Source organism: Corvus cornix, chromosome 6, assembly GCF_000738735.6.
Source record: "Corvus cornix cornix isolate S_Up_H32 chromosome 6, ASM73873v5, whole genome shotgun sequence".
Taxonomy (NCBI): Eukaryota; Metazoa; Chordata; class Aves; order Passeriformes; family Corvidae; genus Corvus; species Corvus cornix.
The window spans coordinates 546,072-569,094 of NC_046336.1; the positions used below are offsets into that span (position 1 = coordinate 546,072).

The 23,023-nt window shown below is 50.1% G+C and overlaps 1 protein-coding gene across 5 annotated transcripts in view; it reads left to right on the forward strand.

Annotated features, from left to right (window-relative positions):
* STK32C (serine/threonine kinase 32C) overlaps positions 1–23,023 on the forward strand; it is a 69,830-nt gene that overhangs the window by 16,209 nt on the left and 30,598 nt on the right. The window lies entirely within an intron of this gene.

Below are 23,023 nucleotides of genomic sequence, written 5' to 3' on the forward strand. Positions count from 1 at the left end.
GGAGACACACACAAATCCTCCATTTTTTCCCCTCTGGGAGCCCAGTGGCTGCCCCGGTGCAGCGTGACCAGTGGGTCAACACCAGGGAGGTGTGTTTGGTGCCACACAGACCCAACAACCTGGCTGAGATCAGCTCCTAATTAAAGCACACTGTGTTTGGAGGGCAGGGAGATGCCATTGAGAGGCGCTCTGCTGAGGCTGCTTGGGTGACACTAATTGCTGGCAGTTAATTAAAAAGCAGTTAAGAGGAGAGCTCTTTGAGGGATGCTAGCGAGGGCACAGGGTGGCTTGTTGGGTTGATCTCGTTACCATTTCTGTCTGACCCCATGCAGCTCTGCCCCATGGCTGTTCCATCCCCGATGGAACTCGAGATGTGCAGGAGGCGCCAGCAGCCGCTCCCAGGGTGCTGCCTCGTCACCCAACCCTGCCACCCCCTCTGCCTCCTTCCATCCGCCACATCCACCACCCAGCACTTGCATTTTCCCATTTCCACTGCAAATCTATATCAGCAAATGAGCAAAATAAACGTTGCTTGTTTGTTTTGACAATTACAGTAGAGATTTAATTACACTCCTTCCTCATATACTGCTGAATGTCATGTGGTGTGTTAGGCGTAAACAAAGATGTTCTGCCAACATGAGATATGGTTATTAAAGACACACTGTCAGCCTGCAGCCTCATCTCCGAGACTGGTGTCAGCTGGAACCCAGCTTCCAGCATCTGTATTCTCATGTCCATGTGCTGTTTGTGAGGAAGAGGCAGATGCTGAGCAGAGATGTCACCGAGAGTGACTGAGCGAGCTGTGGGGAAGTGAGCAAGGAAACAGAAAAATAAGAAAAGAGTGAAAACCACGCCTGTGTCTTCAATGATTTTGAGGCAGCTGCTTCAGGTATTGTAGCAGGAATACAGTATTTCAGTCTTTGAGTAAGTTCTCTGTTCAAAACAGTGGGGAGTCTCAATTGCCATCATGAAAAGGGCCCAATTTTCTTGCTCATCACTTACTGCCTTTGAAGAATCTGTCTTAAAGCCTGAGCCTATTGTGTTGTGTGAAAGCAGCTGTGGCATTGTCTGGCAATGGTAAATTGGCAATGACTTTGCATTTCATAATTATCTGACAAGGAATCATTTACGATGCACACGTCTCTCAAACCCCATTGAAATGTGCAGCACACGTTTGACGTTATTAATTAAAATTAGGAACTCCAAACTCTCTCTGGCAGCAGTTCCTATTTCCCCTCATTCCACTGGGCCATTGACAGGGACAAGGCTGAATTAAAGCAAGAGTTAGAAATTCTTTCTGAAAACTACTTTGGGACTCCAGGGTTATTCAGGAGGGCAGAAGAGACCATTGACCATGTTTCAGATCCCTCCAGCCCTTATCCTTAAGCTCACGAAGAGGCTCTGTGAGCTCCCCCCACTCCCAGTGAAGGTCAGTCTCTCAATTACATCTTGTCAGAAAACCTCTCAAAGAGGCAATTCAAGAGAGAAATTACTTCTAGAGATTCTTGTCAAATTACAGAAAGCCTTTAATTAAATGAGCGTCCATTACTTAATGGCAATTATGGAGAGAAAATCCTTACTTCTGAAAAAGGGGAAGGTCCACTTTCCTATGGAAAATTTAGTTTTTAAAATAATAAAAGATGGCTTATTCTGCTCCAGACCTGAAGCCTGAAAGAAATGAATGTGTATCCTTGGAGGGATTTAATTTGGAAAGAGAAGAGGCCTGGCGGTATCGTTCTGTGTGCTGCGGGAGCAGCCCCGCCGCAGAGCCGCCCTCGCAGCTTCTCCCTGCCCTGGCGCGGAGCCGATGGACCTGTCAGTGCTTTTGGGGTGCCAGCACCCCAGACCTGACTCTGGCTTTGCAGTTCTTCCCCAGCCATTCAGAGCCTTTCCCAACATCTTCCAATCAGCCTTGAAACGAGCTGTGTCACCAGAGGGGTGCAAGGAGGGCAGTGGCAGGAGGGTGCAGAGCCGAGCTGGGGAAGCCGTGTGGGTTTGGGCCCTGCTGGCCACCCTATGGCTTGTCCCAGCCTTATCCCCGTCTCACTGCAGAGCTTGGTTTGGCAGTGAGTAAGAAAACATGGCCCAGCCTTGCTGGTTTAGAACCAAAGGAGTGTTTTTGAGATTTGCCTTACGTCTTTCGGGTATTTTTATCGTCTGCCTCATTCGAACGGTCTCAACTGAGTCATCTCATCCCTAGTTTAGATTTATGCTCCTTCTACGCCTACTCCAGCAGGACCCAAATCCTCCTGGCACAGCCTGCTGCTGGCCTCGCTGGAGTCATGGAAGTCTGGCATTAAATTATGTGGGCACTAGGTTGGGGAGTTATGAATATTGATACATTTTATTTAGCAGCTTTCTGAATTTAATGAGTGTCCATAATACAGTAATTCATAATTTATCATAAATAAAGACAATAGATTAGGTTGCAGTTTAATTATTGCTTGTTTTGTAGCTGTTGTGGGGTTTGTGTAGCAAAGTACAGACAGGAAAAGCAACCTTCCTTAAATTCCAGCCCTTCCTTTCTGCAGGATTAGGGGAGTAGCTGTACCCCTTCCAGTGGCACTGTTCATGGGACAAAATGACAGGACTGTTGGCTTAGCAGGAACCTTGTCTGGTTTTGAAACTCCAATAATCATTATTCCGATGCTGTGGTAATAAAGAATCAGGGATTCACTGACACATTTTTTGTGCTTGCATTGACTGGCAGTCTGTGACAGGATGAGAGGGAACGGCCTCAAGCTGTGCCAGGGGAGGCTCAGGGTGGACAGCAGCAGGAATTTCCCCATGGAAAGGGTGCTCAGGCCTTGGCAGGGGCTGCCCAGGGGGGTTTGGAGTGCCCATCCCTGGAGGTGCCCAAGGAAGGACTGGACATAGCACTCAGTCACAAGGTGGGCATCAGGCACAGCTTGGACTCGGTCTGGGAGGGCTTTTCCAACCTCAGTGACTCTAGGATTCTGTGATTTTCCTTCCACAGACACTTGGTTTCTGCTTATTTAATGAACAAAACCCCTCCAAGTGGGACAATGGACAGCTGCTCCGCTCGTTTAATTCCAAATGGTGAATATTGTATTTATGAGGGAAAGATCCAAATACGGTCCATCTGGTACGAGTTACTCAGCTGTTCACTTCACAGAGAAGAGAACGTTTCCATATCTCTCCCGTGATGTTCACATGAAGAGCTGAGTCTTTTAAAGCTGTTCAATGTTTTTCTTTGCTGAGGGGTCCCGTACACATGAGAAATTCCACTAAACCTTGCACTTTGTGTTCCCTAAACAGCAGGGCTGCCCAGGTGTGTCAGGTTCTGGAGTGCAGCCTGGGCTCTCACAGCTGTGTGTGCTGTCGTGGCTCAGGTGGCCTCTCTGTCCCACCTGCCCGTGACCAGCCAGCTCGGGTGGGAGCACGCATTCAACGCCTCTATTCCAGTCACCGTGCTGTAGTGTGACGGTGCCAGATGTGTTGAAATTGGGCAAAATCAGGCAGAGCCATCATGTTTAAGTGCAGCCAGGCTCAGGGCAGCCGTGGGAGCTGGGTGCCGGTTCTGCTCCTGCCTGGGGAGGTGATGGCTGATCCCAAGGGGTGTTGGGGAAACCACCCCATTGCCCCGGTGTCTCCTGGGCTGGCTCCAAATGCCTGGCAGCTCCTCTGGGGTCACTGAAGTTCTAGTGCTGGATGCCACTGTTAAGAGATGGATGGTACAAAAAGCTTTAGGAAGTGGAGGAGGAGCTTTTTGCCAGAGATTTTAATTTTGCATTGAGCGTAAGGGGAGTGGAAGGAGTCAGACATAATCAGAAGAGAGCGAGGAGCTGTCCAGAAATAATGTCCTGTCTTTCCCTCTGAAAGCTTTGAGAGTTTCTGATTGATTTCAGGGGAAGCAGCACTGGAGACTGAAATGAAGGAAAGTTGCAGAAGATATGGTAGGTCAAAGATGAGATGGTTTAAAGGATTGGTGATCTGAGAGCTGCTAAGAATAGAGCACGCCAGAGACAGAGCAGAGTGTCAGGCAGTCTGAGGGGATGGATGCTCCTGCAGCTGCGGCGTCTCCAGCAATGGCAGCAGCAGCAGAGGTGAGGGATTTGGGGGAAACTGGTTAGAGAGCAGATCTACAAGAATAGAAGTTGTGCCTGGAACTGGAGCGCTTGATCCATAACAAAGCCTTGACATGGCAGCAGCCTGGGGAGGGACTGGAGGCAGACCCTGTCCAGTGACCTCGAGCTGAGAAGGTTGGCCTTTGGTCTGGGATCAGGCAATAGTGCCAGAGGGAGGGAGGCACCTTTTTCTCTATCTCCATCAGCAGCCAAATAAGCAGTAGCTGGTTTAATAAACAGGAAGAAAGCAGCGGTTGGAGGTTGTGGAAGGTTTGCTGATGGCATGGACAGCCAGCTCCGTGGGGCAGGCTCCCAGGGCCAGCACCACATGCAGAGCTGTGGGGACCACAGGGTCTCCTCATGGTGGATATACCCAGCTAGGTAAACAAAACCCTCTACAGGTGTATCTGTGACTTAATGCTTTTCCATAAAATATTTATTATTCCATTTTAGAAACTAATTTTCACTGAAAATTATTTCTTAAGAATTCTCGATCACCTCAATTAGAAAGAAGAACAGTTCTAGCACACTCATTTATGCACTGGCATAAATGGGAATAAAAGCCTTTGGTTTCCTGTGCTGCCTGGCAGTCGGGGTGTGCTGCGAGCAACTGCTGCAATTGCCATTTCCATAACACACGCATGCACACACATTAAATTTTGATTCACATCCCTGACATCTAGAAAATTGCTCCTTAACAAAAGGAACATTATAGGCATGCTACAAAATACAGGCTTGGTCTGGCCACATTTTGGATAACGCTACCCTATTCTTTAGAAAATTGGTTTTATTGCTGATAATTAGGCTAAAAGGAAGACTATTTAATCCTGGCCAACCCAACTTTCTGGGACATTAAGTTCTAATAGGCAGATATAAACTGGTCTTAATAGATGAGTCTGACATCATCTGGCTGCTTATTAACTATTAAACTTTGTTTCAGTAATTCTCTTGGCAGCTCTGTGTGTGTTGCCATAGTTTCTTTGTTAACAGAACAAGACATTAATGCATTTTGAGTACTTCTTGCCCAAAAGACATGAAAAAACACCTTCTGTTTAAAGATGCAAACTGGCAGCTGTTCGGGCGGCAGGCAGAGCCGCGGCGGCTCCGCGGCTGGTGGTGCTTGGGGCGTGGGTGTGCGCCGTGGAACGGCACCGGGCACCTCTCTCGTCTCACCTGGGCTTTGCTCACCTGGGCAGTCACCTCGGAAATGTAGGGGCCTTTTAGTTAGCAGTGGCTGGGCCACCAGAGTGGAGATTTCCAGCGCTGTGCAGTGTGCTTGGCTGGGGACACGCGGGGGCCCTTGGGGACAGCGTCCCCAGGGCTGGGCAGGATGGGGCTCAGCATCTTTCTGACTCACGGACCATTCGCCAGTTTTCATCTGGGACTTGAGCCGTATGCTTTTCATTCCCTCTCCTTGTTGGCACCTGGCATCCTCTTGAGAGCCATCGCCAGAGGGGACCGTGGGCAGTGTGACCTCCACGGCCACGCCGGCCTGGGCTGGAGCTGTTGAAGGACTTTCAGTAAATATGAGTAACATCTAATTCGTTTCTTCTCATCTGTGGGATAGATCAAACTGGAGGATAAATAGGCTGAAATCAACTCCTGTCTCTCGGCTGACAGTGATCAGCTTCAGCCTGAACTTACTGAGGGAAAATCTGTGGGAGATCTGTACAGTAGTGAAAGGCTTTTGTAAATAATTATAGGCTTAAGGGACGTTGTAGCATTGGATAGTGACAAGTGGTATTTATTCCATATTTTGTTCAATATTGTAAATTACATATTTATTAAAAAAAATAATAACAGGCATCACCTGGACCAGCATCTCCTCCCACACCGGGGTGCAGCAGCTGCTGCCTCTGGACTCCCCAACTCCTGCCAGAGCCAGTGGAGTCAGCCAGCAACTAACACGGCAGTTTTTAAAGGAAAAACAAATGCCTGTGTATATGCAAAGTCAACCTTGGTTTGCCTAAAGCAGCTGGGAAGGGCCTTCTGTGGAGAGGTTACTGTCTGGGGATGATTCAGTGTCAGCACTTGGTTCCGTTACCCTTGGAGATGCTTTGCAGGAATTCCAAACAGGTAGCTGAGACACCCATATTGTTTACAGAAGAAGGCTGAAATGTTGCTTTGCTGGGTGGGATTTGGGCTTCTCTGGCGTGGATGAGCAGGCTCTGCTGGGCAGGAGTGTGGCCACATCCCCAGGAGGGTGGGAAGCACTCGGGGCAGGGAGGTTCTCCTGTGCTCAGCACAGTGCTGTGACCAAGCTCTGATTTCACAGACTGTTTCTGTTCCTTTTGGAATTTAGTGGTGCAGCTGGGTGGGAGGGGAGCACGAGTCACTCAGCACTTAGAGCCTTGTTTTGATCCCCAGCGCCAGGCACTGACAGGCTTCATTCTGCGCGGGGATAAGCACAGCTCAAGGGCTAACAGTTTAAATACCTCCTGCAAAACCAGCACACAAAGAGGAGGAAAAGTCAAGAAAAAACCACAGAACTTCTTTTTCCCGTTTTTTTTTTCCCCATTTGTGCTGGGATGAGGCTGTGGTAGGACACTGGTTTTAAAGCTGGAAGGAACAAAGCAGGTTATGCTCTCGCAGCTTTTCCAGGAAGGGTGTATCTGTGTGCCTGTCAGACACTGGATCTCCATCCTTACCATGAGCACAACACTTGGCCCCTCCTCTGGCAAAAAGTCCCTTCCTCCCAGTGATCAATTATGGTGTAAATGTACATATTCTCCATTGTATGAAGATACATATATCCATTATAGTGACTTTTTGATATTTCTGGATACTAGTAGGCTAATTTAAGAAACATTTAGTCTTTCTCTCTCTGTTTCTGGATCAAAAGGAAGCAGATTTTGAACAATTTTTTCCCCAGGAGGTAGAAAAGTAGTATTTGCCTTTAGGGAATAAAAGAGAACACTTTCTGTTCATTAAATCTAACTGGAAAGTGCTCGAGATGTCAAGTGTGAAGACAGAGGCTGAGAGAAGGGAAAGGTTTTGATTTCATTCAGTTGATTGTACAGTTTATCAGGAGTTTGTTGAATTTGATATTTCTCACTGCTGTTCATAGAGAGATGCATGACAAAAGATGTGGCCCAGCTGTAGGGAAACCAGATGGAATATGAAGAGATGGAGGAGGGATTTGGGGCAGTGTCACAGGCAGGTGAGAGGACTGGATAGCCCCCGGTGTTGTCCCCACCTGCTTGTTGAGACTGTCTCCTCCCCTCCTTTTTTTCTTGGGGGAATTGCACTAGTTTGAACAAAGGCAGGGCTTCACTGGCATTTTCAGTATTTCAAAGTTATATTTATGATGTTTCATAGGAGTTTATTCCTTTGTCTGTTTACTTGGGTGCTTTTGGCATCAGTTAGATGCTGGGTTTGAGGTTTTTCCTATTTTTGGGGGTGAGTCACAGTGTGGCTTCCATGTGCACTCTCCTGGCAGGCAGATGGGGTTCCTGCCTCCGTGACAAGACTGGAGAGGCTGCTGGGTGATAGCGCGAGCCCCTGAGCTGACAGTGGTGTTGGGTTAATAGCTCTGGGTTGCTGATAACGAGGATGGGACAGTCTGTGCCAGGCACGGGACGCCAGCCCCCGGCACAGCCCCGAGCGTCCCCAGCTGTAAGGGCTGCCCTGGTTCTGTGAACATCTGTGAACATCTGGGAACATCTCCAGTGTGCAGGTTCTGAGTGTCAGCTGCCACACTGGGACATCGTCACGTGAGGAGCTGCTGTAAATCCAGCACATCAGCAGCCGCATAATCTGGAGGATAAATCGCGGTGACATGGAGCCGGGAGCCCATCAGCTCCAGATTACACCATTTGCTCGTCTGTCACCGTCACACCGATCGTGGGCTTTTCCTAATGCGTCTTCATTTCGGCTTCCCGTGGCCTCCCTGCCACGCCGGGAGCGCTGGGGAGAGGGTCCGGGTGGCTTCCCGGCAGTTCCCTGCTGGCTCCTCCGGCACCAGGCTCTGCCGTGTGCGGCGGCTCCGCTCCCCGGGATGTGGCGCCTGGTGGCAGCGCTCCCGCCCGGACAGGGACATGGACATGGACATGGACATGGACACGGACATGGACATGGACATGGTGATCCCGGGCATCTCCTCCCTCACACGCAGCCGGGCTCCCGCCCGGACACTGAGATCCTGGCATAGAAATAGTTCCTTCCTCTCTTTCCCTGGAAATAAAATTGCACAACTGTATTTACTAAGATTTGTTGGATGAATTTCAGTCATGTCCACTGGTGGAACTGCACATTTCGTTAGACCTCAGGCACGGTCCAGCATCATTGCACCAGTGCTTTTATTGGATCCTGGGATTGTTTTGTTCTGCTGTGTGAGGTCTAAGACAGCTACAGAATGTACAGAATATACTGGGTGTCCTTATGCTTACTGGAGTCACACTTACAGAATAGACAATGATGCTTTCCTGTTAATATTCGTTAATACTAGGTAATATATATTCACATATACATTCCAAGCATTAAGAGGATCCTTATTTTCCAGCTGACTGGTATTCTAAGGACATTTCATTATAGCAGACTTGTTGTGAGATGCTGGAATACCCCCAGTTTTGTTTTCCATATAACAGCCAGTGGTGATGGCAGCAGCTCTGGGCACCTTCTGTGCCAGACCAGCCACTGCTGGCAGGGGCCAACACTTTTGTGGGAAGCAGGAGTGAGCCTTAAACAATTATTAGACAAGAAAGGGGCTAATTTGATAATCAATAGTTTCACTGGCTCTTTGCAGTAGTATTGCAATAGGTGTCACCTGCTGTGGCAGAACCATTCCTGTAAGCACCGTAGTTACTTGCCTCAAACTGCAAAAGGATCCTTTCCAACTTTGCCTTGCTGATGTAGAGAAGTGAAGAGGATTTTACATAGATTAGACATCTCAATCAGCGTGTTTCCAGCAGAAGCTGGTGCCAGTTTGTTGCAGTAGTTGAGTGGGAGGAAAGAAATGTGAATTTGTAAGTGAAACAAAACAGGAGAAGAGGAATAAGTACAGGTAGGGGATGGAGAAGGAGAGAGAGTTTAACGTCAGGATCTGGCGTAACCTGTATTTTCCTTTTGTGTGTGATTCCATGATAATTTCATGATGTGAATTCTCTGCTTTGAAAAATGACAGAAGCATGAAACAGAGGTTTTCCAGTGAGAGAAACTGCCTTCTGAACAGGCATGAGCTTTTGCAGTCTGAAGTGATGTCCTGGGCAATATCTGATGAAACTGATCTCAAGGATCTGCAGCCAGTCCTTCAGCAGTGATACAGAAATGGTTACAACCGAGTTGCTTGTGAAAAGGATTTGGTTTTGAAGCTCCTTTAGGGATGGAAGTGCCTCTGTACTGGCAGGAGGCATCATCTTGTAGGGAACTTGATGGCCAGGTGCTGCTCGTGGAAGGCTCCCTGGCATCCGGCAGCGATGCCTTCGGCTGGAGCAGGTGGCAGGGGGGCGTGGGGCTGGCGGCGGGGCAGGAGGGGCTCTGGGTCCGTGTGTGGGGCGGTGCTCGGTGTCCCCGGCGGGGCACTGCAGTGAGGGAGCACGATTCCCTTCCCAGCTGCCCGGAATGCTCCTTGCGTGCCAGGGCAAGAGTGGATGGATCTTGGAGATGCAGATTTGCTGGCACGCGAAGTGGGAGTCTGGAGATCCAGAAATAGCGTCTGTGTCATCTGCACAGGGAGGAACTTCCGTCGGGCGCCAGCGGGGTGGAGCCGCCGCCCCTCCCGGGGGTTCCAGCCCCACAGGTCCCATCTTTCCAAGGTGGGGAGGCTGTGGGAATGCTCCTGTCCTGCCAGGGTGGGGGAGGTGTGAAGGGAGAGGGGTGATAGGGCTTGTGGGCAGCACCAACTTCTTTCTCAGAGAGCATCCTGCCGTTCCTACCTGCCTGCTCCTTGGGAATCACTCTGGTGGGAGGGAGCAGAACGGGACCGGCCAGAGCGGTTCGGGAGGTGCAGGACCCTGTGAAAGGGTTTTCTGCACTGGGTAAAGCTGTCAGCCTCAGCTGTGCTGTTAAGTTTCCAAAATGACAGCCATCCACAATTCCTGAACCTTTGCTGAAGGAAAAAACAGCCAAGATTTTTAAGAATTGTAATTTTAGCAACAGTCCTTTCCCCACTGACTTCACGGGAATCATCCTGCTGGCCCCGTCCCTGGGGCCGTGCACACATACCCACACACACCTGTGCCCATGGGAAGGTGGACTCTGGGGTACCTGGTGTGGAGCAGGTCTGAGAGATCTCCCCCAAAAATGGGCATCTCATCAGATAGGATCCCACGGGATCCCTGCTGAGGTGTCCGCATCAGCTGCGGGGGGGTTCTGGGGTTCATACCTTTACACCTGTTACAGAACATTTATTTTCTTTCTTGCAAGTATGATAGTAAAGGGATATTTTTTAGGTGACAAAGTTTTGGGGAAAAAAATAAACCGTTGGCACAAGTGCTGGGAAGCAGGTCAGCTGCCAGGAGGAGGAGCAGGCTGGGCTGGCTGAGGAACAGCACAGGAGTCTGCTGCTGCTTTTCTGCCCGCGCGCAGGAGCTGGGGCTGTGGCAGGGATCCAGATGGGTGCACAGCTGCTAGGGAGGTCCCTGAGTTTGGAGTCATCCTTTAATCAGCAGTATCTTGATACCAATTTAATGGTTTGAAGTATTTCTTTTTGCAGACTCGTAAGGCAGCTCAGCAGTTTCTCAGCGCAGGATTCCCTGACGCTGTTCCCAAATGGGCACTGTTGGCACTGCAATCACAGAGCCCAGTGCTTCACAGATACCTCCATCAGCTCTTGGGCACATGCTGATCCTGCCTCGCTTTTCTCAGCGGCTTCAGCCTTGCAGATGTTTGTTCATGTGGGCCATTGGTCCGTGATCAGAGGTGTCTGCTGAGCTTCCAGGAGCACAATGTGCTCTGGCTCCTGCCTGCCAGCGGCACGGCCGCAGTGTGCCCGCTGTCTGCTCCTCGTGTTCCGTGTGCCTGGGTGGGACACACCACCAGGGCATGGGCACAGGGTGCTCTGAGCCCATCCCAGCCCTTCCCAGCCCTGCCTGCTCCAGAGTGCAGCTGTGACTGCACTCCTGCATCTTCTGGCCAGGGCAGAAGGGCTCACACAAGGTCTGGGAGTGCCCACTCTGAATGGGGTGCTAACATCACTATGAACACTTTATATTGGGTATCAGGGAAAATTTCTCCATGGAAAGGCCTGTCCAGCCCTGGCACAGCTGCTCAGGGTAGTGCTGGAGTCCCCATCCCTGGAGGGATTTAAAAGCCGTGTGGATGTGGCAGTTGGGGACATGGGTTAGTGGTGACCTTGGCAGTGCTGGAGGTGCAGTTGGACTCGATGGTCTCAGGGGGCTTTTCCAACCTAAACAATTCTGTGATTCTGTGGGCAGTACTTTTCTGAGCTTTTTTCCTTTCTCCCAGCAAACATCATTGGGTTTTGCAGACTCACAGGAGTGAGTTGTCTCGCAGAGCCTGGGTGCACAGCGTGGCTTCTGGAACATTTTGTTTTCAGTTTAGACAACACTGAAAAAGTTGCACTTGGCCCCCCAGGAGTCCTAATTAGCTCCGTCAGTGAATGTGCACAGGAATCATTAAATGTGTGTGGTTGGGTTTAGCTAAGGAGGAAGGAACATCAAGAGCCACCTGACTGCACGTAATTAAGTTTAAAGCACGAAGAGTTAATCCTGCTGTGAATTAGAATTTGTGCCATTTGAGTGTGAACTTCTCAATACATGGGTGTTAAAAGTTGGTGGGAATTAGTGTAAGCTGTTATTGAGCTGAACAATCAGAACAAGCGGAATGCTGGAATACGACTGGGAGCAATACTATTATTAGCACTCATGTTCCTGAGTTGGTAATGATCTCTTCGACCTGCCATGGGAACGAATGATGCAGTAATTAATCCGCTGCATATGGCAGGGCAGCTGCATTCTGTGATCAGCATCCCTCTCTCGTGGTGTGAATCACAAACAAACAGCATCCTGGAGCACAGAGTCAGGCTGGAGGGACTGGGCTTTGCAGGGACTGGGCCATTGCTGGGCTGTAACCGTGCTGGAGGGTGCTGACCTGTGTCACTGGGTCTGGCTTAGGGCAGGTCCCTGGTGCTTAACCAAACTGAGCACCCAGCTGGTGCAATGGGGTGGCACTTCCCAGAGCCTTACTGGGGCAATCTGTGTCTAATTAAAGTCAGACAAAAAAGATTCCACAGGGCCAAAATATCCCCAAGCTCTGCCTCTGCCTTTGTGCATAGAGGACTTCTCATTGTTTTTGCTTTTTCTTCCCCTGGGAGCTGCAGGCGCTGTGCCACGAGCAGCAACCTCTCCAGCCTGGGGGCAATTCTGCTCCAACATCTCCGCACAGTTCCTGTGGGGATCCAGAGCCCCTGTGTTGCTCCCATGGGTGGCACAACATGGGGACACTTGGCACTGCAGAATGGGCTGTTCAATGAGCAGCACAGAGTTCAATGAGTCAGGCAGTGCAGTTCACTCTGGATCAGAGATGGCACCAGGAACAGAGCACAGGGCTGGTGGCTGTCCACGTCCTCGGTGACACTGTCGAGGTGCTGTGGTCCCCTCCATCCTCCCTTGCACTTGCCACACTCAGTTTCCTTCCCTCCCCTTCCTTCATGATGGGATTAGTCTTGATTTTCCTCTGTCTCGTCAGTTCTAGTGAAGGTATTGAACATTCCCAACCCTGGAAATGTCCAACGCCAGGTTGGACAGGGCTTGGAGTAACCTGGGATAGTGGAATCCACCCCCCCTCCCCGGGCAGGGGATTGGAACTGGATGAGCTTTAAGGTCCCTTCCAACAGAAACCAGTCTGTGATTCTTAGATTCTGTTAAAGGTCTCTTGCTTTGTACTTTGGTTTCATGTGCCACTTGTTTCCCCTGGGCTGAATCCCGTTCCTGGAGGCTGGAGGCACCAGTGTGCTCTCCAAGTGATCCAACGCTGGCACTGCCTGTGCAAAATGCAACAGGAGCACAAAGCTTGAACAGGGCCCTTGTTCTGTGGTTCTCAGTGAGGAAAAATTCCCGTGGACCAAACAGACAGCAGCAGCCTGGGCATATCCTGGCTGACAGCTTGCTGGGAACAGGCCTCGGCCAATTGTGTTTTGTTTGGGGATGTGTAGAACCAGAAAATTAAATGTGCCAGCAAGAAGTTTTGGTTTCGGTTTTTTTTTTAATGTCACATTAAAATCTGTTTATTTTGGAGATATTTAGGTAGAGAAAATGAAAAGAAGGAAAACTACAACCTGCTCCCCCTTTCAAGGCAGGTGCAAACCCCACTTGGCCAAGGGCCATGGTGGCTGGGCTCCAGGCAGGATGGAGTTTTCCCAAGCCAGAGTAGTGGCAGTGGAAAACTGGGGTTATTTCCTTTGCAGTTATCATTAAAGCTTTGCTCGGGTCTACAGGAACACCAGACAGAAGTTGGTCTGTTAGTATTTTCACTGGGTGCAGTTTATTAAAAATGGAAAGTCAGGGCACATGGTGGAGACTGTGGGAGCAGCATGAAAAATGCAGACGGTTTAAATTTGGCCCATTGTCACGTGGAGCAGAGCTTAAAAATGGAAACTGGGGAGGGGAGCACACGAAGTGTATGGTAATTCTTCTATGGGATGAGCATGACCTATTTCTGTAAGTCATTCTTGGCTGCCAGCTCTAAGAAATGAAAATGTATTTTCTGAGCAGTGAATAATTTAGCAACTTTGGAGTGATTAACATAGAGGAGAGGCTGGAGCATGGAAGGTGGAGTGCTTTCGGAGTGAGACATGCTGCTGGGCAGGATGGCAGCACAAACCCTTTGCATCCTTCTAGTTCTGTGAATTCACTCAAAGAAGGTTCCTACTGAGAGAAGGGCCAAGATTTAGGTTGTCTCATCCTCAGGGCACAGGTGAACTGAAGACCTGAGGGCGGGGAGCAGTTTTTGTGTCAGACCCTCAGAGGGGGCTTTGTCACAGAGCATCTTTTGTTTAAATTGTGGACTGGAGTGATTTAAAGAACTAACTTCTTGTTTAAGGGGTTTCCCTTGTACAGTCAGGACCACAGGGTGAGCCAAGCTCATGGAAATAAGCAGATTTATTTCTGATATAAGCCCTGTACTTCTTACTCTGCAAGCTGGGGACACTCAGTGGAACTATTACTGTGCCATAAATGTTAAAAAAAATCTGTCCTTGTTGTATTGGACAGGACTGAACTGTGGTTAATGCTTTAATATGGTGCCAGAACAGCACAGCTCAGTCTGCCCCTCACCCAGGCGATGTGTGCTTACTGGCACAGACAGAATTAAACCTTATCTCAAACACTAAAGCACAGGATGGATGGATGGATGGATGGATGGGTGGATGGATGGAGGGATGGATGGATGGATGGAGGGATGGATGGATGGATGGATGGATGGATGGATGGATGGAGGGATGGATGGATGGATGGATGGAGGGATGGATGGATGGATGGATGGATGGATGGATGGATGGATGGGTGGATGGATGGAGTGATGGGTGGATGGATGGAGTGATGGAGTGATGGGTAGATGGATGGATGCATGGGGCAAGATGGAGCCTGGCGGCTCAGGTAGCCAGAGGGTCCTGCACCACTGCCTTCCAGTGCTGTGCCTTCTGGAAACTTCAGACAAGGCAATGGAGCTTGACTGGTGGAATTGCTTCCCCACAGAGCAGTAAAACCTGCCATTAATTGTTTCCTGCTTGTGTTTAGGAGAGAAGCCAGCAGAGCTCCTGCTGTGTGTACCCGGGGTGAGGTGCACCACACTGGCTGGCAGGTCCCTGTCATGGCTTTTGCCCCTGCACCACAGCCTGTGAGATGCTGATCCTTCCCTTCCCTCTTGGGGAATCCATCCCATGTCACACTGGAGTGGCTGCCAAAGGGAAAGCCAAACAGGAAAATGGCTGTTGGACAGGCTGCCACAGGAGCAGCTGGTTCTGATCCTCCTGGCTGTAGGGCCTCTCTCGCATTTCGGCCGGAGAATGGTGCTGGTGGTGTCCTCAGGATGCGAATCCAGAGGCACCAGCTCTCCAGCAGGTCTTCAGACACATCCTCCTTCCACCTCAGTCTGGGTTTGCATAAGCTCAGCTGCCAGCCCTGCTGGTGTCCCACCTCCAGAATTCATCCAGCATCTCTGGATGGGCTTAAATATTTTAGAGTTCAGCTGCAGCTCGAGGGTGCAGGACAGGCTTCCTGCTCCAGTGAGGAGGCTGAGGAGTGCTGCAGTATCCATATTTTATGAGTGACAGGTCTGATGAGGACGGTTGTGATGAAGGAATGAGTTGAGGGTCCGATCCAGCCTCTGCAGAGCCCTGACCAGGAGGGGAGTGCCAAGGACTTGGGCATCTTCCCTTTCCACCTGCTGTGTGTTCTGGGGGCTGTGGCTGATGGTAAAATACAAGGATGCAGTTGTACTTAAGGGAGGACTTCTCCTGTAGTAACATAAACCCTCTCTGGCTAAAAAGCATTTATTGGAGTTGTGTTTAAGGGCATGAGCTGTAGAACTGGGGTCCCATGAGGCTACACACACATCCCATAAAGGGGGAAAAATCCTGCCTCAAAGGGATTTCTAATTAAATCAGTTTCTTTGATTTTAAAAGATTAAACTGACAGAGGTTAAATTTAGTTTAGATATACAGGAGGCATTCTTCCCTGTGAGGGTGGGCAGGCCCTGGCACAGGGTGCCCAGAGCAGCTGGGGCTGCCCCTGGATCCCTGGCAGTGCCCAAGGCCAGGCTGGACATTGGGGCTGGGAGCAGCCTGGGACAGTGGGAGGTGTCCCTGCCATGGCAGGGGTGGCACTGGATGGCCTTTGAGGTCCCTTCTCACCCAGTCCAGTCTGGAATGCTGTGACTCTGTGATCCATCTCTGTCATGTGTCTTTCAACTTAATATTGGAGATGCTTCTTGAACTTCCATATCCTGAATTTTATTACAGATTTCAACAATGTTTTCTTCTTTTCTTCCTCCTCAGGCTTTGTTCTTCATCACAAGGGTCCCCTGTGGACTTCTGCTTCATCAGATGTTAGTAACAGTTGTCTCATAGAACTGGGAGGACTGGAGCTGGCTTACAATAGCAGTGATGAGTTTCTTCCTGGAAACAGTATATGTCTGCTGGCTGGGTATTTTTTCTGATTACTAAAGGCTTCTACATCCCTATGAGAGTTCCTTAATTGTCTTTAAGCTGGGCTTGCTCAGCAAACCTTGACACTGAAGAGCCAGAACATAAAACCATGGATGTTTTCCCAGGGATGGGGGTGAACCCAGACTGACAAACCCCAAATATCCTGTTGTGCTGAGCAAAACTGCTTGTCAGCTTTCAGTTTTGACAAAGACACCCCAAACTTTGTTCTCAGCCTTATTTTTGGCACTGAGGGACTGGATTGTGTGCAGAGCAGGGAACAGAGCTGGGAAGGATCTGGAGCCCCAGGAGCAGCTGAGGGAGCTGGAAAGGGGCTCAGGCTGGAGCAAAGGAGGCTCAGGGGGGACCTTGTGGCTCTGCACAAGTCCCTGACAGGAGGGGGCAGCCGGGGGGGTCGGGCTCTGCTGGCAGGCAACAGGGACAGGAGGAGAGGGAACGGCCTCAGGCTGGGCCAGGGCAGGCTCAGGGTGGATACTGGGGAAAAGTTTTCATGTAAAGGGATGTCTGGCCCTGGCACAGCTGCCCAGGGCAGTGGTGAAGTCCCCATCCCTGGAAGCGTTCAGAAACTGAGTGGATGTGGCACTTGAGGTTTATTGGTGACCATGGTGGTGCTGGTTGATGGTTGGACTGGGTGAGCTCAAAGGTCTTTTGCAACCTTAATGATTCTGTGATTCTATGATTGTTTAAGCTTTTTTCCCTTTTTTTATGAGAGTGTTTTCCCCCAAACCAAAGTGTGTTCCCTGTGGCCCACAGGGGATGCTGACCAGGGCTGGGGATCCCTGCCTGGATGGTCAGGATGTGGAGCTGGGCGAGGAGCTGAAAGCTGGGCTGGAGCTTCATCAGCATTCCAGAGGAGTGGTGAAAAATACCCAGTTTGGGTATTTCACCTGAAATTCAGCCTTTTTCAGAGGAGAAAAGAAAACTTCACTTGAGGTCAAACATTTAATTTTGTGTAACTCTTTATTCTTTTTACCTTTTAAAATAAAACTGCAAAAGAGTCTTTATTGTGCTAAAAAGTGCTGGCATGGCCAGTATTGAAAACACTCCAGAAGAGACAATTTTACACGTTGTAAACAAATGAATGGAGGAAATTAATTCAGGGTCCTGGTCCAGCCAGCTTTACAATCCTTGTTGGAATTAATTTGTCTAAAATTACGTAGCTTTACAAAGGTGCTTCTGTTCACTTTGGGGATTTTAGCAGTCCCAGCCAAGCCCTGAACACGGTACAGCCTCAGTCTTTCATGAGGCACCAAAACTCAGCCATTTATCATTTCTAACATGTGCTGCAGAAACATTAAGTAACATCCAGCAGCTGTTTATTGGTGACGTTACGCTACTATAAACATGCGCTATAAAGGCTTTTTTTCTTTTGTTTCTGTAAACGAATTTTAGTTCCTTGAAATAAAATTTTCTCATCGGTAGAAGCAAGGAAAAAAGCAAGAATCCAAGTAAAGTCCAGCGCTGGGGCTGCTGCTGTGAGGCAGAAGTTGACTGTGCTGCCGCATTAGCCCATCCGTGCGGTGCTCCTGTGGCAATGCCCGCACTCCCCGGCTCTGCCCCGGGGCTTTGTCACATCCAGGGAGCCGGGATGGAGCCGGGATGGAGCCGGGATGGAGCCGCTGTGTTCCTGTCACTCCTGGGAGGGCTCTAATTAGCAAGCCTTTCAGCCCAGATCCGCGATGCTGTGATCAAACGGCTTCAGCTCTCCTCTGCTTCATACTCGGGGCGCCGGAAGGGTTTGGTTGTTTGCCAGGGAGGGTTTGTTCCAGCTGCAGATGAAGTTTTCCATCCGGGCTGGTGCTGGCTCTGGGCAGGACGCCGGCAGTGGCTGCTCCTGGCACGGGTGAGCGAGCGGGTGTCCCGGTGTGCTGTGGCTGCTGAGTTTGGGCAGTGGCCCCTGCGTGCTCCGGGCCAGGAGGGTGGCTCTGCGGGCTGTCCCTGTCCCCGGCCAGCCCGGCACCCGCCTGCTCCCTCGGCTGCGGGACGGAGGGAGGCTGGCCCGAGCCCTGGCCCTGCAGGCTCCCCGGGGTGTTTGCATGGGCGGGGGCGAATGCGTGAATAACCTTTGCTTCCCCAACAGCTCCACTCTAATTTCCCGGGAAGCTGTTTAACGAGGGGCACCACTGTGAAATGGACCATTTACCAGGGTGCCCTTCTGGAAATAGCAGCCAGACACGTGGCAGCACCGGGAAATAGAACCACCCTCCGTGTTGGCCTTGGGGCACTGGTCACTCACTCCGGGTGGTCGCCCTGCAGCCAGCCCCCGAAACACGCTGCGCCCTGAGCCCGGGGAGGCTGAGCGCTGCCGGGGCTGTGTGCGTGCAGCCTGCGTGTGTGAAGCGCATCCTCATCTCCCGTGCTTTCGGCCAGGACCGCTGTGAATTCATTTAGGGCTCGTTAATCTGCACCAGCCAGGGCTCAGCTGGTTAATGAGTGACCTGTTGGCCTCCCCGGGTGGTTGTTGCACAGTAACGTGTATTTCTAACAGGAATAGCGCTGGTCAAGCGCACGGAACACAAGGGATGGGGTGCTGGGTTTCCCTCTCGGTCTCTGGTGCCTCCTGAGCTCAACTGATGGAGATCAGATGAATGCAATGCACTCACACTCCTTGGAAGGGCTCCTGGCCAACACAAGTGGTATCTTTTTGCTAATTAGGAATGGTTTCTGGCCAATGCAAACATTTTTGTATTCTGTATCAATTACCCAGTCTGCCTAAGCTGACTTAGCAGTTGCTTTGCTCGGTGCATTTGATTCCTTAGGGAGTTGCAGGGACTCATTTTTAATTATACAATAACTCTCTGTTTTTACACAACTTTAGAGTTGCTTTCTAATAGTAGGTTTGAGTCTGTGGTTTCTAGAGGGGCTCATTTATAGCACTGGGCTGGCATTGTACCCTTAATTTCTTCCATTATCTACTAGCATTCTCTGGATTCCTGGGTAGTTAATGCTCACTTGAGGTTCCTGACAGTCATATTACACTGCATTTCCATTTCCCTCACCCGTGTAATCTTCTCTGTGGATGTGAATAGGCAAAACAGATTGGCCCGAGATGCTGGAGACCGAACATGCTGCTTGTGCTTTCTCCAGGACAAAAGGGAAAGCAGTGGTTTCCTGCACTGCATGGAGCCCTCTGGTTAGAGAAAATAGGATGCCTTGTGTTCCAAGGGTTTCAGGCTCGGGAAGGACTGCTGACATCACCCCATTGCCCTTTGCTCCCTCTCTCCATACAACACCTCTGCATTTCTCCCCGTGTTGCTTTGCCTCATCTCTGAACACAAATCTCACTTTTCATCTTCCCCGTCCTCCCAGTTCACCCAGGCTGATCCTCCGGTTTGAACTCTTTTCACACTGAGTCCTCCCGTCCCCCCCGTTGTCCTGCCCCTCTGTCCCAGCTGTTCCTGGCAGGCTCATCCCACCTTTGGGAATGCTCGTAGCTCTCCATTTGCCGTGGTGCTGCCGTGTGGACTCTGCCGTCCCTCCCTTCATCTGCCCCGTCACCCTGCCCAGCCCAGCCCCACCCTGTGGCTCCAGAGGTGCCCCAGATCCCCACATCTGTTCATCCTGCCGGGTTTCCTTTCCTTCGCTCCTGCCCTCCCCGCCGTTCCCGGTGCCGTGCCCGTGTCCCGGGATGTCCCCTCCGTCCCTGCCCCGGGGCTCACAGGGGTGGCCTCCCCTCTCTGTGTCACTCCATGTGTGGGATGGCTTTGGAGCAAAGCTGCAGCTCTCCTTCCTGCCAGATGAAACTCATGGCCTTTTGTGGCAGCAAACTCGTGGTTTCTGTGGCCACAATTTAATGTTTCTACGCCAGTTACTGGGGTGCTTCTTCCAAGCTCCATTGCAGAAGGACAGTGGGTAGAGAAATGCTATTAATTACACCAGTGTTTAGAAATACATTGATAGAAAGTAGATCATGTCATACTACTCCAACACATTTGGTGTTACAAGATTTAAAAAATAATTTCTTAGGCCTTTAGTGTTGAAGAGAATCATTCTTGGAGTTAAATGTCCCTGTTGATATTAATGAAGCTGGAAAACATGCAGATAAAGAGTAAAAGGTTGACTTGAACCTTAAAATGTGATTTTTAATTTGCTGGTTTCCCCTGGATTTGAGGGTATTGTAGACCAGGTTTACTAACTGCATCCTACTACGTTGTTCTGCTGTTGGAGATTAATACCAGGTCCTGATGTTGAACCCTCACTGGGAGTCCACTGTGTATCTGAAGTGTTACTTTCAGGTATCTTGCAAATAAATGCAGAATAAACAGCAAAAAATAATGAAAACATTCATAGTTTCAAAATAGTAAAGACAAAGCCCTCTTTTTTTCCTTTTTGCATCTCTCATCCTTCTGTATAATGAATTTTTGCAGGGAAATGGACTCTTCATTCTCTCAGTTTCACTGGAACGTGGAAGCTGTGCATCCAGCCTGCTTTATCCCACAGCACATCTTGTGATTACAATGAGATCTTAATTACAGGGATGTCAGGGCAGCACCTGGCACTCTGTTGTGCAGTGGGCAGGGCTGGGCTGCGTGAGATTTGGGGAGGTCCCATGGGCACATGGAGCCCTGCCATCCCTGCCACCCCTGCCACCCCTGCCATCGCTGCCACCCCGCTTGTCACACGTTGCTGGAGCTGGAGAACAAAGCCCCAGCACACGGAGCAAAGCCAGGCTACGGTATTTATCTTTATTTGTGATTCATGATTTGTCACTGGGTGCCAGGGAGAGCCAGGAAGAAGCACACGGCAAATGCCAAGATCTTAGGTCCCGTGGTTTCCCTGCCCTGCGAAGGTGCTGCATTGATCAGGAGCTGCCAGAGGGGTCAGTGGAACAATTGGTGTCCTGTCCTTGTGAGGAGCTGAGGAAATACCCCTGAGGGCATTGCAGCACAGCAGATGGCACTGGCTGGGTGTGATGGGCAAGGCAGCTCCTCACGTTTGCACATTGCAGATGGGATGGGATGGGATGGGATGGGATGGGATGGGATGGGATGGAACAGAAGAACAGAATACTTTCAGTTGTAAGGCACCTACAAGTCCCACTCACCTAGACTTACCTAGTCCCACAGTTTGGTGCTTCAGGGCTGCCCCAAGCTAAAGCAGGCTATTAAGGGCATTGTCCAAATGCCTCCTGAACGCTGACAGGCTTGGGTCATGACCGTGTCTGCAGGAGGCCTGTTCCAGGCCGTGAACGGTCTCTCGGTACAGAAATGCTTCCCAAAGCATCCAGGTTTCCAGGTCCCTCTGCCCCTCTTGTGAGTTACTCCAGCTCGTCCTCGAGCCAAGGCCATTTCTGCTTCTCCAGATTGTGGCTGTCGGAGCCGTGCTGGAGCCAGAGCAGCGGGTGAGCAGGGCCTGGGAAAGGCAGCAGCTGTCACCTCCTGCTCGCTGCCACCAAAGCCTCCACTGGCGCCTGTGACTCAGGCTCGTACCAGTCACCCCCAGATAATCAGCTCCTCTGGCTGTGGGTGAATGACAGCTTTCTCCTGTCAGCGCAGAGAGTGGAGCCTCTGGAGCATACACAATTGTTCCAGGCAGGTTCAGGGTTTCTATTTTAGGGATAATCACATATTCTGTAGTGATAAGTTAACATTTTTAGTAATCCAGCGTGTTGTGCACAAAAAGCAACACACTGCTACTATGGTTTTCTTCTTCAAATGCTGAGATTGCTTTTCCTTTATTGGGATCATGGAATCATAGAATCATTTACTTATATAGAATCAGATTGCTTACTGAATCCTGCAGAAAATACTGGAACTGGGAGACCAGTCAGTGCATCATCTGAACTTCCCATCAGCAGAACTCTCTATTAATTTATTAAAAGTGACATCTCTGCTGATAGGTTCAAGGGCCTGGTGAATATTCATATCTAGGTTTGTTTCCTGCCTGCTGACTTGAGCAGGCTTCCCAGATCAGTTGTAGTCATGGATACATGGAAATGACACTTTGGGGTTTGTTTTCTCAGTGGCAATGCTTTTTTACACAATATTACAAACATTATAACAAAGAATTGTCAAAAGCTCTCCTCCTGGAGTGATGGCAGATCATGAGCACTTGCATGTGGTTTAATTGCCAAAAAAATGCTGCCCTTCCAAGGGGCTCACTGTAGCTGGGCATGCTCTTGGTGATGGGAGGTCAGTCAGTGGATTTAACTGCATGTGGAAAACATTTGTTCTGGTGCTCCAAATGCTTCAGCCGGAAGATTTCAGACTGAGTGTTTATGAAGCTGAAGCTGCAGTTTTGCATTGCTCACTGCAGCCCCTCTAGTAGGGGTGGTAGGAAAATTCTCAATAAAATCACTGCTTAAATGAAAGGCCCACAGAGAAGGGAGGTGATGAGGAGGTGACACACCACCCGTGGAGCTGAGCTCTTCCCCTGGAGATGTGGGAGGCTGTCAGAAGGCTGGGGGGACACTGGTGTCCCCATGGGGTCTGTCGTGGGATCTCCTGGAGAAATCTCAGGGAGATCACAGGATCATTAAGGTTGGAATAAGCCTCCAAGATCAATGTCCAGCCTTTGACCAATCACCACAAAGTCAACTAAACCAACTAAACGTGGAGCAGTCGTGGTACATCTGCCCTTCAGCGTCACTGAGGGAGGGGACTGGGAGTGCAGGGAGGCACAGAGTACGAGCTGGCCCAGATTCTGTTTTCAGTTTCACTTGGCCAAGTTTTCTGGGCTCTCCTACAGAAAATGTCCCACAAAAGTGACAATAACAATATTTTGGATATAAGCCTAGCACAGAAGGGTAATAGGAGCTCAATGGGCATGCGTGGGCTCTTGATTCATCCTCAGAGATGACAGATGTGCATTTATT